This window comes from Typopeltis vanoorti, chromosome 6 (genome assembly GCF_054136105.1).
Source record: "Typopeltis vanoorti isolate ZY-2024b chromosome 6, IOZ_Tvanoo_1.0, whole genome shotgun sequence".
NCBI lineage: Eukaryota > Metazoa > Arthropoda > Arachnida > Uropygi > Thelyphonidae > Typopeltis > Typopeltis vanoorti.
Window position 1 is genome coordinate 14,687,492 of NC_143554.1, and position 17,890 is coordinate 14,705,381.

A 17,890-nucleotide genomic window follows, 5' to 3' on the forward strand; every position below is an offset into this window, starting at 1 on the left:
ATGGAATAAGAGAGAAATTAGTCGCAACACTAAATTATCTGTATACAAGACAGTGTTCAAACCAGTTTTAACTTATGGATCTGAGAGCTGGGTCAGAAGTTAAACACTTGACCAAAGACTAGAGACCACAGATATGAGAGTCCTGAAAAAGATTACAGGCGTGAATAGATGGCATCAATGGCAATATCATATTAAAAACGAGGATATTAGGAAAGAACTTGACATTGCCAGCATCCAGGAATGCGTTAGCAGAGCTAATCTCAGGTGGTATGGTCACTTAAACAGAATGGGCGAGGAAAGATTAGCAAAACAAGTGTTCTCTGCCAGGTTGGCAGCAAAACGACCCAGAGGAAGACCAAGATATAGGTGGATTGATACAGTACAAAGTGCCTTAGACGATAGAAATATAACGTCTGATAATGTTGGAATCTTGACATGTAACAGACTGATTTGGAGGAAAATTGTAGATAGGAAATTAATAATGATGTAATTTTTTTCATGTAGTACTATCATATCCTGTACACCCCTTGAGGGTCCATAGCAGGAATTTGATGATGATGATACTCTATCCTTTATGAATAAATGTTCTAAATGCCAAGCATTTAGAACATTTATTAAAACTAAAACCCAATCCATTTAGGTGCAAACCATCTCTCTTAAAATACTCCTTCCTTTTATCAAACTCATCCCAGACATTCATAAAATGAATATTCAGTTTCAAAAAAAAAAAAAAAAAAAAATCAGCTAACGCCTTTTTATTCCCGTATTCGGGGAGTAGGCGAAGCCATTTAGCCCTATCTAACTTTTGGAGACTGAGTGGGCAGTTCAATCTCCACTGGTACCAATCAGAGATAGATGGCCCAAGGCTATCACTAATTAAGCGGTACTCAGTGAAGAGAGACGGCTCAAATGTGCCGCCATCTCGTGGTCCCTAACCTTAACAGAATATATTTAATGTCTGAAAAATAATGTGGGTTCTACGGTCGATTTTCTTGAGTTTACAGGACGAAAAACCCGAGTTTCCGGGAGGAAAAACCTGCTTGCCCGTGCCAGAGATCGACTAACTCGGGAACCGGTCGAAAAAAGGCTTAGAAAAATTTCCTCTCGTCGCCGACTAGACTCGAAACCAAGTCTTCCTTCGTGCAGCCAAGCGCCGTGGTTGGCAAACGCCACATCCACTGAGCTACACAGGCTCTCTATTCAGTTTCATTTCTTCGCAAAAGCTTTTACACAATCTTGACCATTTACTATAATTGCTCTTCTGTTTAATTCATCACTGTCAAATCTCAGTGGCACACTCATGATCTTTCCACTCATGCTCTTTGCATTCATTGCTATCATTAAATCCTTCAAATTCTGTCTCACAGAAAATCTTTCACTACCTAGATCATTCGTCCCTATAACTGCAATAATCACACTCGCTCTATCTTTCTGCAATTTCACAGCCTCAGTTATATCCTTAATCTTTGACCCTGGATAACACGCTTTAATTACTTTACCATCCTTCACACCCTTAATTATAGAATCCCCATACAGCACAATATCTTTTCTGCTCCTTAACTTGACATCCTTTACCCCCACTGATGCTTGTTTTTGTCCCTCATCTTCTCCCACATATGCATCATCCTTATGCACATACTATGGTCAAAAGGATGGTGTTAGTTATGATAATTATAAGCAGCATGCCAGAAGGTCACAAGTATTGTATGGAAAGCTAAGTCTGAATATGAAAAGAAATTTACTCTGCAATTAAAGAAAACCCAAAAGAAGTCTATTGTTATACAGCTAATAAAAGAAAGACTGAATTTGAAAGAATATCTCTACTGAATGTAGAAGTGATTGTTCAACTACTGAGAAGCCATTTTGTTAAAAGCAATCAACTTAGCACATACAATTGAACTCACCATTATCTCTTTACTGTACGAGGGAAATTTGTGTATGAGGAAGTACTAGAGCTGTTGCACAAACTGAATAAGAATTCTGCAATAGGAACTTATGGGATATCAGCATGGATGCTAAACGAGTGTTCAGCTGAACTGACTATTCCTTTGACCAGGCTACATAACTTGAGTCTCAGAAAAGGTAAGATTCAATAAGAGTGGAAAGAATGTATGGTAATCCTATTATAGAAAGGTGGTACAAAGACTCATGTATGTAACTATCAACCAATCAGTATCTCAGGAGTGGTGGTGAAGATTTTGGAAAAGTTGATTAGGTCCGCATTCAAAAATGGGTTGACAGAGAATCTCTAATTTTCAACGAACAGCATGGGTTTACTAAGGGAAGGTCATGTTTTAGCAACTTGCTCACATTCTATAATAATGTTATCGCTGAGTTGGAAAAGGGGGAATAGATATAACATGATACTTTTGGATTTTGCTAAGGCTTTTGATAGAATACAGCATGGAATATTGTTGCATAAATTGAAGAATATGGGATTAGATTATAAACTGTTGGCATGGATAAGAGGATGGCTGGCTGAAAGATATCAAAAAGTTGGTATATGGGGCATGTGAATTTGCACGATTCAAAGTAACCAATGTGCCTCAAGGAGCAGTCCTTGGCCTACTGTTATTCAATGTATGTTAATGACTTTGGAAAGGATTTGACATGTGACACAGCTATTTGCTGATGATGCAAAGACGGGTAGGGTAATCAGAAGTGCTGCTGATAAGTACTGCTTATCAGAAGTGCTGCTGATAAGCAGTACTTGCAGAATGATTTGAAAAGGCTGGAATTGTGGCCATGTGAAAATGGTTGTCATTTCAATGTTGATAAATGTAAAGTCATGCACTTTGATGTGATTAGGCCTTGAAGAAACTGATGAAGCTAGGGAACTTAGAGTTTTAGTAGATAAGAAGTTGAAGTTCAAGGGTCATATAGCAAAAATTATGAATACAATCAGAGAATAATGGATGTTGAAACGAATCTTGACATGTAAAGATAAGGAAGCCATCTTGCCTCTTTACAAGGCCTTGATAAGACCTCACTTGGACTAATATGTGCAGGTCTGGTCTCCTGGTGATTCTGATACAGTGGAGAAAGTGCAAAGGAGGGTGTCAAAAATGATATCAGGATTGTGGAATACTGATTATGAAGACAGACTAAGAATTTGTAGGCTGCAGAATTTCAGTAAATGGAATTTTTCATTTTATCAAGGGTGGGGAAATGATGTGAGGGCATCCTTGTCAGTTGAGAATGAATGAATGCTGTCAAGAATGGTTGGGGGTTGGATTTTTCCCATCATAGAGTAGCATGCGAGTGGAATGGACTGCCACTGGGTGTCACATGTGCAAGTAGCGTGAATGAAGTCAAGAACAGGTATGACAGGTGGTGCGAATAGTATGGCTTCCCTCGATGAGTTCCTGATCCCTGGAGGTCTCTCTTAATTATTATGATTAGTATTATGTGACACCTCCAGGGAGTCCAAAAACTCATCGAGGGAGAGTGTGCCAACAGCATCGAACGATCGAAACCCTTCCAACTACTAACCACACTCAAACTTGCTTAACTTTTTGCTGGGCCATTAGTAGCAGAGGCTCTACCAATCAACCAATAATAATTATAATAATTTATATAATAATTTTTGTTCGTTTATGTCCATCATGGTCATGAAATATTGAAATCATAAAACCTATAAAATATTTTAATACCACAGGTAGGTGAAGAATGAGATACTCTGGAAACCCTACTCTTGGGGACTAAAAAATTAAACCTTGTGAAATCAAATTCTGTTAAACTGGAAAAATTCTGAAATTCAATCAAACTCTGGAAATTGCTCCGCAGAATAAAAGATGAATTCTTTTTCAAGTGATTTGAAATTTTAAATAAGGAGAAAGGCTGTTTCATAACAGATCGAAATTCTCTACTACCTAAAGCCTTTCACAAACACTGATGCAACAGTGGGATTCGAACCCACACCATATTTAGTTGGAGAAGAGATATTATTTGCTCAGCCAATCAAGTCAACAATTAGTCATAACAGTTTGTAAACTGCAGGCTTACCGTTATTTATGTAAGTAAAATACTACCTACAGGTTTCACTACCTAAATATATTGTAGATTCATCATAGTTAGTGAAAATAGTAATAAAATATAACACATTCAAATAAGACAGATATAAATGGAGAAACCATAAAAGTGCCATTAGTAATATAAACTACAGAAAATTATTCAAGTCTTGGACTGCAAATGTTATACTTGGTATCAGCCTTTTTTCATTGTTTTTTTAGTGGCTGTTGGAAAAATTGAGGTCTTGAGGTACTTCATGATCTAAGAAATAACTTCCTCCATACACTGTGCACCTTCAATTCCTTTATGAGTTCTATGCAAACAAACCACCTCACTAGATACCTTAATAATATGTATTAAAAAAAAAGTCTTCCAAATAAGTTGGTAAGTTGATAAGCTGGTGTACAAGCCACAAAGGATGGGAATAGAGAGTATACTGGTTAGATGGATCAGAGATTGGCTCTCTGAATGATATCAGCAGGTTGTGTGTGATGGAGCAGTGTCTCAAAAATGAAGGGTGACCAGTGACGTGCTCCAGGGTTCTTCTTGGGCCCCTGTTTAACTCGTTTGTAAACGATATATCATGTGGACTGACTGGGGATCTTCAGTTATTTGCTGATGATGCAAAATTAGGAAGTAGAAATTCTGATGCTGAATCCCTTCAGGAAGATTTGAATAAACTTTTTACTTGGACAAAAGAGTGAATAAGTGCAAGGTGTTGCATTTTGGAGTGCAGAAATATAAGGCTGTGTACTATATCGATGGTGCCATACTGCAGGAAGTGGATGAGATTAGAGATTTGGGGGTGATGGTTGACAGTAGACTGAAGTTTAGAGGGCATATTGCTAGGGTTGCATGCCATAGTGCTGCTATGATACGAAGTAATCTAACATGCAAGAATAAGAAAGTGGTTGTGCCACTATAAGGCACTGGTCAGACCACACTTGGATTATTGTGCTCAGATCTAGTCACCTGGTTTTCAATGTGATGTGTTGACATTGGAGAGGGCCCAGAGGCAAGTGACTAACACAATATCGGGACTTTGGAATGCTGACTATGGACAGATGTGGATTGCAGAGTCGTGGATAGGAGGAAGAAAGGTGATGTGATACGATAAGACGTTTAGGTTAGTGAGAGGATTTTATCAGATTAATCCAGAGGGGATTATAAAGAGAGTAGAAGGTGAGAGAGGAAGAACTAGAGGTCATTCCTGGAAGTTATGTAAAAGTGTAGTGAAGAAGGGTATGAGGAGTAGATTTTTTACATGAAGAATTGTCAGTGAATGGAATGCATTACCAGAATGTGTTGTTAATGCAAGGAGTGTCAAGGACTTTAAGATTCTAGATGATAAATATGTTGTCAGTTGAATGAATCTCCCACAATGAGTGTTGATTCCATGGAAGGTGTAATAATAATAATATGTACGAGGGTGGTCTGAAAAATTCTCGGCCTAACAATGAAAAAACGAATTTATAATTTCAAAATTATTTTTATTTTTCAACATAATCTCCCTTACTTAAGAGTAATACTTTTATTCCAGCGATGCTCCAGCACCATTATCCCGTCCCTGTAATGGTTCTCAGTAAGATCTGCAAAATAGCCCTCTACAGCTGCAATCAAACTCTTGATTTGAAGAAAAATGCTGACCAGTAAGGAAGAGATTTAGTTTTGGAAAGAGATAGAAGTCAGGGAGAGACAAATCTCAGGAATAGGGTGGATGTTCCAACAATTCATAGTGCAGATCACTTAATTTTCCCATTACCAAAACACTTTTGTGGGCGGGTGCATTGTCTGATGAAAGATGATTTTTTCTTCTGCAAACTGGATCTTTTCTCATGAATTTTTTCACCTAGTCTGGTTAAAAGATCGGAATAATATTCCTCGGTTATTGTTTTACCCTTTTCAAGATAATTAATAAACAAAACGCCTTTAGCATCCCAAACCACCGATGCCATGACCATTCCTGATGATGGAACCGATTTTGTCTTCTTTGGCACTGAACAACCGGCTTCTGTAAACTGTTTTGACTGCTGTTTGGATTCTGGTGGGTAATGGTGAATCCAAGTCTCATCCATAGTAATAAATCGATGCACATAATCAGTTTTATTCTTGTTAAAATGCTCCAAACACTGTTCAGAGATTTTCATGCATGTGTGTTTTTGATCTGCTGTGAGCAAGTGTGGCACCCATCTTGAGCAAAGCTTTTTCATATGCAATTCTTCATGCAAAATATATCCTACATTCTTTTGAAATGCTTATAGTCTCAGCAATTTCACACACTTTGACTCGCCGGTCATCCAATACCATATCGTGCACTCAATCAGTGATTTCTGGTGTTGGTACACTTTTTGGACATCCTTCACATGGATCATCTTCGAGGCTGGTACGGCCACGTTTTAAACCCGGCAGCCCATTTCTTAATTGTTGAAAACGAAGGAGAAGAGTGCCCATACACTTTTAAGTGTATGGGCACTTCAAGTGAATTTCTTTTGGCATTAAACTTTCTTTTACAAAGAAATTTATAACTGCACAATACTCAATTTTATCTATTTCAAGGGATACAGACAACACTTTTGCTTTAGAGCGCAAACTTTGTTTGCTTACACTCGGATAAAGGATTAAACTAAATTTATTATAGTCTAACCAAGTGCAAAATAAACTTCCAACATCTTTCTCTAAATCCAGAGTAATTAATAATAATGCAGTACACCGGTTGGCAACTCGTATAGATAAATATGACCTCTCCATTGCTTCTGCCTTAGTATCACCACTCTGGGTCTGTCTCCCACTGACGAGACCTCAATAAAGGTCAAAACCAGTCTGGGTAGTGGCCCTTCCCTTAATGCATAGCAGTATACATGTCCGCAAGGAGATGTGCTTTGCTTTATGGGAGATACTGTGAAAAGGAGTGAGGGGATCTTGGTCCAACTTTGCTCCGAGTTGCAGGGGATGTACCACCTTACCTCAGTCCTGAAGATATTTTCAGGCACAAACTTTGTTTGCTTACACTTGGATAAAGGATTAAACTAAATTTATTATGAAGAGAATCGAAATTATGACTTAAGAGTGTATTCAACAGAATTGCTGTAGCAAGCATGCATGAGGAAGGAGAAAAGCAGCTTTGGTGTGTTTGAAGTGGGGCTGTGCAGTCTCATGTTGGAGACTGCACAGCCCCACAGCGGCTACTAATGTTTTAACAGGTTTATTTGGAAAGCAGAGGAATGCAACATGCAAGCTCCATGAAGCTGCTCAGTGGAAGTAATAAGTGGATAAGGCAGGGAGCTCAAATGAACTGTGTGTGAGAAAGTGGGTGAACTGGATCAGTAAAAGAGGGATAATGATCAGTCTGAATATATTCATCAGTATATTCTCAAGAATATGTATGAAGGGAAATTAATGCTCTTCTCCCAAATGTGAGAATAGTGTTTAAAGGATAAATCTACGATTTGTCTTTTGAATACGGTTTTTGGAGGCTGAGAAGGTAAATGACAATACATTCATGTCAAAAAAAATCTGCATGTGTCAAATATTAGTCTGAAAAACAAAAGATCTAATTGTATCTGGCAAATTTGTGCAACAAGTGTATATATATTAAAAAAAAAAAAAGCAAAGCTGTATTATGGCAGAACTAATGATGACAATGTAATCCTCATCCCAACTGAGAATAGCATGAATTATATTTAAGATATCAGGTTGTTGAAACTGGAGATTTTTTGGGCACTACAAGATTTGTCAAATGAGAAAGAATGAAGTGTACTATCATCAGCAAAACTAAGGTTCGGTTTACTAGTCAATGAAAAAAGATCATTCATGTATGAGGTGCGACTATTAAATAACAAGACTGGTTGCAAAAATGTGGTTTATTATTACAATTGTACAACTTAATTGTTATCCCCCCTTCAACATACTCCCTCCTCTATCTATACACCATTGTACACGAATTTTCCATTGTTGGAAGCAGTGCTGCAAGTCATCAGGTGTTATCTGCTTCAGTAGCGCTGCCATTTTCAGAAACAAATTTACACTGACATCATGATCTCAGTGCAAATTGCAGGAGAAGATCATCACATGTAATGAGACATGGATTTTCCAGCACAATCCGGAAATGAAGAGACAATCGATGTACTGGAAAACTCTCACATCACCGAGAATGAAAAAAGCATGAATGAGCAAGTCAAAACTGAAGGCAATGCTGATTGTTCTTTTTTTTTATATATGAATGGTGTGGTAATGGTTGAATGGGTACCAGAGGGTCAGACAGTTAACCAACATTATTACCTTGAGGTTCTAACCAAGCTGAGAGAACGAGTGAGGAAGAAGAGACCCGATCTGTGGAAGAACAACACTTGGATTCTCCATCAGCACAACGCTCCAGCTCACAGTGCACTGCTTATAAAGCAGCATCTGGCTGATAAGAAGATGCCAGTGTTGGACCATCCACCTTACTTGCCGGACTTAGCTCCATGCGACTTTTACCTTTTTCCAAAGTTGTAATCCGCATTGAAGGGCACCCATTTTCAGTCAGTGGATGAGGTAAAGGAGAAAACAGGCACTACTTAAGCAGATAACACCTGATGACTTGCAGCACTGCTTCCAACAATGGAAAATTCGTATGTAACAGTGTGTAGATAGAGGAGGGGAGTATGTTGAAGGGGATAACAATTAAGTTGTACAATTGTAATAATAAACCACATTTTTGCAACCAGTCTTGTTATTTAATAGCCACACCTTGTATGTTGAAAAGAAAGAAATGAGTGACAAAACAGCAACCAGGGACACTGATACATGTGAGAAAATTTGAAAGGAGAAAACCATTCACCATCATGTGATTTCAGTGAGTGAAAACTGACTATCCAATTGCAGGGTGGATAGAAAACCAAAATATGGCAATTTGTTTAAGAAGGCAAATATGGCATGGTATTTTTGTTGAGAGTTTTTACACTTGCTTATAAATTAAATTAGAGTTGTGCTTTAATTTATTTATTAATTCATTGAAATTATATTCTCATTTCAAAATATAATTCTGAAATGAGAATACAAACCAACAGACTAAACATTAAAAACTATGAAATCATAAGACAAGATAGGCCTAAGGACCAAAATGGAGGAGGGCTTCTGACACTAATCCGAATCTTAGCATCAGAAGGAAGTGAAATGCAAGGAATCCAAATACTGGAACCAAGTAAAAAGCCATTAAACATATTCAATTGTTATCATCCTCCTGACAAATCTGGACCAAATCTTTCCAACCCATCTCATTGAAATTAACATTATTGCAGTCAGAGCAAAAAGGAAATTAAATATCATGAAAAGTATCTCGGGTAAAGAGTGGGGAGCCGATGCTAAAACCTTAAAAGTGACATATACCTCTATTATCCATCCCATAATGGAATATGCTATGCCTATCTGGATGCAAACATCACAAACCAGTTTAGACAAACTTATAAAAATTCAGAAAAATGCGGCTAATATCATATGTGGATGAAGGAATACAACTCCTGGAAAAATAGCAGAATTCGAATCCAACCTTGTTCCTTTAAAAATTAGGTGGCAAGAAAACCTAACCGAATTTGTAGAAAAAAGAACCAACCTTGTACATCATAGAACAAGTGAACTTTTTAAATACTGGAAACCGACAAACAGAATAAAGAAAAAATCAACAATGCATGAAATCATAGAAAATAAAATTCTCTTGGATTGTCCAAATAAAATAGCCGACTTCCCAGCATTTCCTCCAAATGAAGGAAAGAGTGGAAAAATATAGTTATCAACTCTGAAATAGAGAAACACGAAAAAAAAAGCCTAGAAAACCCTGAAATCTTGAGATCATTAGCCCTTTCAAAAATAATGGAATATGGACCTGACTCAATAAAGATCTATACAGATGGCTCCAAAAATCCAAATGGCAATTCTAGGAGTGGCGTACTCATCTATGGCTCTCATAATATAGAACTAAAAACAACTAACAGTATCGGATGCAACTCATACCATGCAGAATTAATAGCCATTAACGCAGCACTGCAATATTTGGACAAACAAACCCCAAAGGAGTTTATATTTTTCACAGATTCCTTAGCAGTCCTTCAAGCTATTAAGAAATACTTAGAGACATAGCAAAAAACATAAACAAACTACATAAGGATTCCAAAATAATCTTCCAATGGATCCCATCCCATGTGGGATTAAAGGGAAACGAAACTGCAGATGAAGTAGCAAAAATGGCCGCAACATCAAGTGATACCACAGATTTCGATCTTTTTAAAACCACCCAAAAAGAAAACATAAAAAGAACAATTCTTCAGGACATGACTCACCACTGCTACTCAGCAGAAAATCCAGGAGCTACCATAGACTCCAAGTTTAATACCATGATCTCTCGCCTCAAGAATATTTCCAAATGTTTCCTCAAGAATGATTGAATATTTTCAAATGTGAACTCTATAACAACCCAGAAAAGGTGCTGTATAAAATACATGAACTTAACCTCTATGATCTGGTGTAATAATACCATTGGATAATAAAAAAATTTAAAAAAATATTCTCATTTAATCCTTTATCCAAGTGTAAGCCAACAAAGTTTGCAAGTGAAGTATCTTCACGACTAGGCTATTTGTATATAGAGGCTAATGACTTCACATTACTTGCCTCAATATCCCATAATGCAAAACAAACATCTTCTCAGGTGTGTATAATGCTATGCATTATGGGAAAGGGCACTACCCAGTTTTGCCCTTTATTGAGGTCAGATCAGTGGGTGCTAGATTAAAAAGATAGCAAAAAATAAATAACCTTTTAACAACTAGCTCTAATCCAGAGTATTTTAGTAACAAGGTCTTACACCTTTTCATTAGTTGTATATGGGAAATATATGACGTCTGCATTACTTCAAGTTTGGTATGTCTTCTAGGTCTGGATCTCACCGATGAGACAACAATGAAGGTCAAAAACAGTCTGGATAATGGTCCTTCCCATAACATAACACATTGAAATCCGAAAGGATGGATTTTATATTATGGGATAATGACGTGATAAATGAAAAGTCGTTAGTGTCTATATGCAAGTGTGCTAGTCATGAAGATACTCCACATGAAAAGTAAAGAATTAAATGAAAATATAATTTCTTGGCTTCTTTAATTTAATAGCATGGTATTGCCATGCTGGTCAGGGTATCATGTCAATCAGTCAATCAAATGTTTCAGAAATGGTTAACAGTAACTGCTGTGAAGCTGAAGTGGCATATCCAAACTGGTAGTCACTGAGTGAGTGGCAGGTCTCCAGGTAGTAAAGATGTTGACTTGGGTGACTTTATCAATCATTTTAGAAAGAACTGAGGTGAGGATAATGAGCCAAGTCGGCAGGCGTTTATCTAACTTTTTTTTTTCAATGTGTTGAATATTTTCCATGAACTGGGAAAGATGCAGCAGAATATAAAAGAGCAGAGATTACAGAAGATAGGTATAAATTCAGGAACTCAATATTAAGTGTGAGATACCATCATAACAAGAGGGTGTGTTGGTATCAAAGTTATTTAAGCTTGGCCATTTATTAGTGATCCACAAATTTTGGTGGTTGTTCTAGACTCATACAGAGGTAAAGAAATGCTTAGAAATGCTTCATCGTGAAATTTTCTTGTTGATATGAATTAAAGCTACCAAGAAATTATATACTTGGTTTAATCCTTTATCCAAGTGTAAGCAAACAAGTTTGTGCCTGAAAATAGTTCAGGCACAAACTTATCTGCTTACACTTGGATAAAGGATTAAACCAAGTATATAATTTCTTGGTAGCTTTAATTTATAGTATAACCAAGTGGAAAAACTTTCAACAACTATTTCTTGTTGATGTTTCCATGAATGATCTTATCTATTTTAAGACTTATACTTAAATACTGCAGAGCAAACTTTTCTAGATATAAACTATATATAAACAAATAACTAACTACATGCCAAGAGTTACGAGAATTAATTAACTGGGAATTAAATGGATGATGAGTTACAGCATTAAGCAGAAGTTAAAAAGAAAGAGAAGACTAGGAAAGAGATTCATAGATAGCGATAACCAGCAAGCCCTTGGGCAGCATAAAACACAGGCCAGAAGATTGAATAGAAGAAATAGAAGAAATAAGTGGAAGGAGGGTAATTATTATGGGTGATTTCAATTATGGTAACATTGACTGGAAGGAGGAGAGGGCACATGGGAGGAAGGAATTGGATTTTATGCGATTATTAAGGGACAACTATCTGCGACAGCATGTAGTGGAAAATACTAGGGGGCAGAGAGTGCTTGACCTAGTAACTGCATCTGAGAATGTGGCCGTAATGATCATGACCATGTTGCCACCAATTGGTGAGAGTGACCATAAAGTCATGACTTGGGAGGTGGCTAAAGGAGTGGAATTTACAATTAAGACAGGGTACATGTGGAATTACCGGGCTAGTATGTATGACAAGCTGAGTATGCTTGGTTCAGTGCCATGGCAAGTAAAACTGCAAGGGCTGGATGTTGATAGTACATGGGAGGTGGTTAAGAAGTGTTTGCAGGAGGCAATGGTTGACTGTATACCAAGAGTCCAAATAATAAATCAAGTAGGGATTAAATGAGTGAATAAAACTATTAAGCTTGAGCTGCAAAAAAGGAAACAATTGTGGAGGGAATTTAAGGAGAAAGGTGACCAGCAGGTGCAGGAACAGTATAAAGCTCAGGCCAGGAAGGTAACAAGGGTGGTAAGAAAAGCAAAAGTGGATTATGAAAAAAAATTGGCCATACAGGCTAAAGAGAATCCCAAACAGTTTTTTCAATATGTTGCAAGTAAAAGGAAAAATGTTCATGGCAGAATGATTTTAAAAAATGCTGAGGGTAGGGAGGTAACCGAATCAGTCGATATAGTGGAATTACTGAGCGAGCACTTTGCAAGAGTATATCATCCAGGTGGTGACACTGCAGGAATGGAAGAACCAACAGCTTATACTGGAATTGTGATGAATGAAGTAGAAGTAAATAGTCTATTACAAAACCTCAATGTCAATACATCTGTGGGATTGGATGGTATACCAGCTCGTGTCGTACATGAAGCGGCTAAAGAAATGTCTGTGCCCTTGACCATTTTGTTTAATTTGAGCCTCGAGTCTGGGTCAGTCCCAAGGGGGGGAGGAGGTAAAAAAAAAAAAATAGTTCTGCTGCATAAAGGTGGTTCCAAGGCTGCTGCCGGCCAATCAGCATAACAGGAATTGTTATCAAGGTCTTGGAGAAAATAGTCAAGAGGAAAATACAAAATATTTTCCTCTTGACTATTTTCTCCAAGACCTTGATAACAATTCCTGTTATGCTGATTGGCCGGCAGCAGCCTTGGAACCACCTTTATGCAGCGGAACTTTTTTTTTTTTTACCTCCCCCCCCCCAGTTCAGCCGTCACTGTGTTATAATACGTGAGCAAGATTTGATTGATGAAAATTGGATACTGTATCAGGGACAGCATAGTTTTGTGAAGGGTAGGTCATGCCTCAGTAACTTGCTCACGTATTATAACATAGTGACGGCTGAACTGGGGGGGGGAGGTAAAAAAAAAAATAGTTCCGCTGCATAAAGGTGGTTCCAAGGCTGCTGCCGGCCAATCAGCATAACAGGAATTGTTATCAAGGTCTTGGAGAAAATAGTCAAGAGGAAAATACAAGATTTGATTGATGAAAATGAGATACTGTATCAGGGACAGCATAGTTTTGTGAAGGGTAGGTCATGCCTCAGTAACTTGCTAACGTATTATAACACAGTGACGGCTGAACTGGATAAGGGTAATGGGTTTACAGTGATTCTATTGGACCTTGCTAAGGCCTTTGACATGATACCACATGGAATTTTAATCAGTAAAATGCAGCATATGGGGATGGATATAGGGTTGGTGAGATGGATAGGAGGGTGGTTGACAGAGAGATATCAGAGAGTGGTTTATTCAGGAGTAGAGTCCACAAGATGGCCTGTGACTAGTGGTGTGCCACAAGGATCTGTTCTTGGCCCACTGCTGTTTAATTTGTTCATTAATGATATAGGAAAGGATCTGAGAGGAACAGTTCATTTGTTTGCGGATGATGCAAAGTTGGGTAGGGCAATAGTGAATGCAGATGATGTCAAAAATTTGCAGGATGATTTGGATAGATTGGAGGTCTGGGCTAAGGAGAATGGATGTCATTAATGTGGCAAAATGTAAGGTTATACATTTTGGGATGAAAAGATTAGCAGTAGTTTACTACATTGGTGGAACTGTACTCCAGGAAATTAATGAGCACGAGATTTAGGAGTGTTGGTGAATAAGGAGTTAAAGTTTAGGGGGCACATTGCAAAAGTGGCCAAATCAGCTCATCAAATCACTTGGTTGCTGAAGAATATATGTTGACAAGCAGAGACAAGCATGTTATTGTTCTTCTGTATCGAGCCTTGATAAGACCCCATCTCGACTAATGTGTCTCCAATTTGGTCACTTAGGTTTCTTCTTGATGGGGAGGATGTTGAGAGGATCCAGAGGCGAGTGACCAAGATGATAGCAGGTCTGTGGAATGAATCTTATAAGAACAGGTTGAGGATTTGTGGGTTGCAAAAATTGGTTGATAGGCAGAGGAGATTAGACATGACTGAGACATTCAAATTACTGAAGGGTTTCTATAAAATTAATTCAGAAGATATTTTTGAGAACAGGGCTGGTTGTGGGAGGCCTAAGGGACATCCATGGAAGCTGGGCAAAAGTGTGGTTAGTAAGGGTGTTAGAGCTGGGTTCTTTACTTTTAGAGTGGTGAATGAGTGGAATGGGCTGCCAGAGTCTGTGGTGGATGCTGTGACAGTGAACGAGTTTAAGGCGAGGTATGATAGATACTGTATGAATGTCGAATAGTTGTGATGAACATGATTTGGGGCCTCCCTCGATGAGATGAGTCTCGATGAAGGACTCCCTGAAGTTGCCCATAATAATAATAATAAGGAAGGCAAAATCAGAATATGAGAAGCCATCAGCTGAAAAAGCCAAGAGTAATCTGAAAGGGTTCTTTCAATATGTGGCGAACAAAAGAAAGAATGACCACCGTAGAATGATTTTGAAGAATGCAGATAATAGGGAAGTGAATGAAGCAGATGGAATAGTTTACTTATGAGTGATCATTTCGTAAGTGTATTATCCAAGTGAAGATATTACAATAATAGATATGACAGAGATTAATGTGGAAGCAAGGATCCAGGAAGTCAAAGTACATAGGATATTACAGAATCTGGATGTCAATACTGCTATGGATTTGGACAGGACTGTAGCTCATGTATTATGAGAATGCGATTGGGAATTGGTAGTCCCTAGCTGAGACTCAGAGTAAACTACATTGTTTACTCTGAGTTTAAGCTCAGATATAGTCCCAAGGGATTAGCAGAATGTAAAAATTGTTTCACTGCATAAAGGTGGTTCCAAAACCAAAGTAGCTAATTATAGATCAATTAGCATTTCAGAAGTGGTAGTACTTTCTATATGGTGACAGCTAAGTTAGATAAAAGTAATGGCTACATGACAATGCTGCTGGAATTTGCAAAAGCATTTGATAGGATACCTCATGAAATTCTGATAAATAAATTGTATCAAATGGTTATAGACATGAAACTGATGTGGATAAGAGGGTGATTCTTAGCAAGATACCACACAAAATTTATACAGGTGCAAATCCTGCAGAAGGCCTGTAACTAGTGGCATGCCACCAGGCTCTGCACTTGAGCCATTACTATTTAATTTGTTCATTAATGATGTAGGAAATAATCTGTGTGGAAATCTTCAGTTGTTTGCAGATGATGCAAAATTAGGTAAAGCAATAGTCAATAAAAATGATGTTCACATTTTACAGGATGATTTAAACTGAGTGGCAGTATCGATAAAGGAGAACAGATGCCAATTTAATGCAACAAAGTGTAGGTTATGCATTCTGTAGTGAAAAGATTAACATCTGTGCACCATGTTGTTGAGACTATATCTCAGGAACCTCTTGATGAGGCCAGAGATAACAGGGTGCTGGTGAATAAGGAGTTAAAATTCAGAGGGCATATGGCAAAAGTGGCTAAAACAGCTCATAGGTTTACCTGGTTACTGAAAATATACTCTAACATGCAGAGATAAGGTTATTATTCCTCTTTATAAGGCCTCATTTGGATTACTGCACATAGATCACGCGGGTTTCTTGGAGATGTGGATGAGGTGGAGCAGATTTAGAGGCGGATGACTAAGATGGGGGTAGGACTGTACGATGCTCCATATGAGAAGTGATTGAAGATTTCTTGGTTACAGAAACTGGTTAATCAACGAATAAGGGGGAATATGGTAGAGACATAAGTTGCTTGGTTGGATGGGGTTAGGATAGACGTGGAAGAAATATTTCAGTCTATGTATAATGTGAAAAAAACTAGAGGTCATCCATGGAAACTGACTAAGAGTGTGGCTAAAAATGGAATGAGGACTACATTTTTTGCTAGAGAACAGTAAATAAGTGGAACAGATTGCCAGACTCATTTATGTATGCTTTGTAGGTGGATGGTTTCAAATCATAATATAACCGATATCACAGAGGTATCGATATTAATGTTTCCGAAATGGACTCCATGGAGGTGCCTGTATGTAATAATAACTTTTTAATATACTGCTAATTGAAATCCTAAGAAAATATCTGTATTGGTTTGTAGAAAATTAATAAGGCCAGGGACTTGGGGATAATGGTGGACAAAGAGTTAATGTTCAAAGGGCATATTGCAAAAGTTGGCAAATCAGCTCAATGAATTATTTGGATGTTAAAAAACATGCTAACAAGTAAAGATATGGAAGTTATTAACCTCTTGATAAGGCTATGATTCAGTCACATCTTGACTACTGTGCATCTGATCACCTGGATTTCTTGGGACCAGGAGGTAATCAAAAACATTCGAAACGAGTAAGCAAGATAACAACAAGTCTGCTGGATATTTCTACAAGGATAGGTTAAAGGTTTATGTATTAAAGTAATAAAGTTTAATTAATAAGTGGAAAATAGGGAACATGATAGAAACTTTTAAGATATTAAAAGGATTTTATAAAACTGATGCAAGTGAAATTTTTCAATATATGACAAATAGTCAGAGAACTAGGGGCCATCCGTGCAAGTTGTGTAAGAGTGTGGTTAATATGGGTTCATAAGGCCCAGATTGTTTTGCGTGGAGAGTGGTGAGTGAGTGGAATGGATTGCCAGAATTACGAGTTTCCTGATGGTGAACAGGTTCAAGGAGACGTATGACAGGATTTGTGTGTATGATGGTTGATTTGGTTCTCCCGCGATGAGTCTCCGGAATCCATGAAGTTGCCGTAAATAATAATAATATCGAGTAACGAATGGATTTATTCATTCGCATAAGATGAAAAACCTGGGAATTAAATTAACACTAACCTAAATACAGCAGAACAAGCTTTCCTTTTATATACATTTCACACAATTTACTCGAATATTCGTAACTTCGTTTCACTTACAGAGTGTACTTAAAAGTATAGGTAAAAATCAGGCCTCTGATTGAAAATAAAACCTACAAAACTCACTTGTGAATTTCTTTAACAAACCAATTCCTCTTATATGATTCATTCTTTCACGCGTTACTTAACATTTAGGGAATTCTTCATTAAGCAATACCACAACAAAACACAACACGAGTATACCGGAAATGAACTTTGTTTAGCAACACATTAAAGTACATGCTTTACACGTGAGAGTAACCACCTGATAAGGAAAGTCACATGTTTTCAGAAAAGAAAAGGATTGCATCAGTAGTTCATATCAAACTAAAAGTGCATATTTCAAAACTTTCTACAAGGGAGAATTTCAGCTGGTGTGAACAGTTATAATAA

General features: G+C 37.6%; 1 protein-coding gene across 3 annotated transcripts in view; it reads right to left on the minus strand.

The window, feature by feature from the left end:
* Positions 1-17,647, minus strand: part of LOC150105306 (polyamine-transporting ATPase 13A3-like) — a 479,234-nt gene extending 461,587 nt beyond the window's left edge. For 2 of the 3 annotated variants that reach the window (XM_090394686.1, XM_090394683.1), the window contains exon 1: positions 17,585-17,647. The gene's annotated coding sequence lies outside the window, so the exon portion shown is untranslated. Of the gene's footprint in view, positions 1-17,438; positions 17,469-17,584 lie in introns of those variants that run through there. The other variant, XM_090394684.1, reaches the window with a different exon arrangement.
* Between the last annotated feature and the right edge of the window lie 243 nt (positions 17,648-17,890).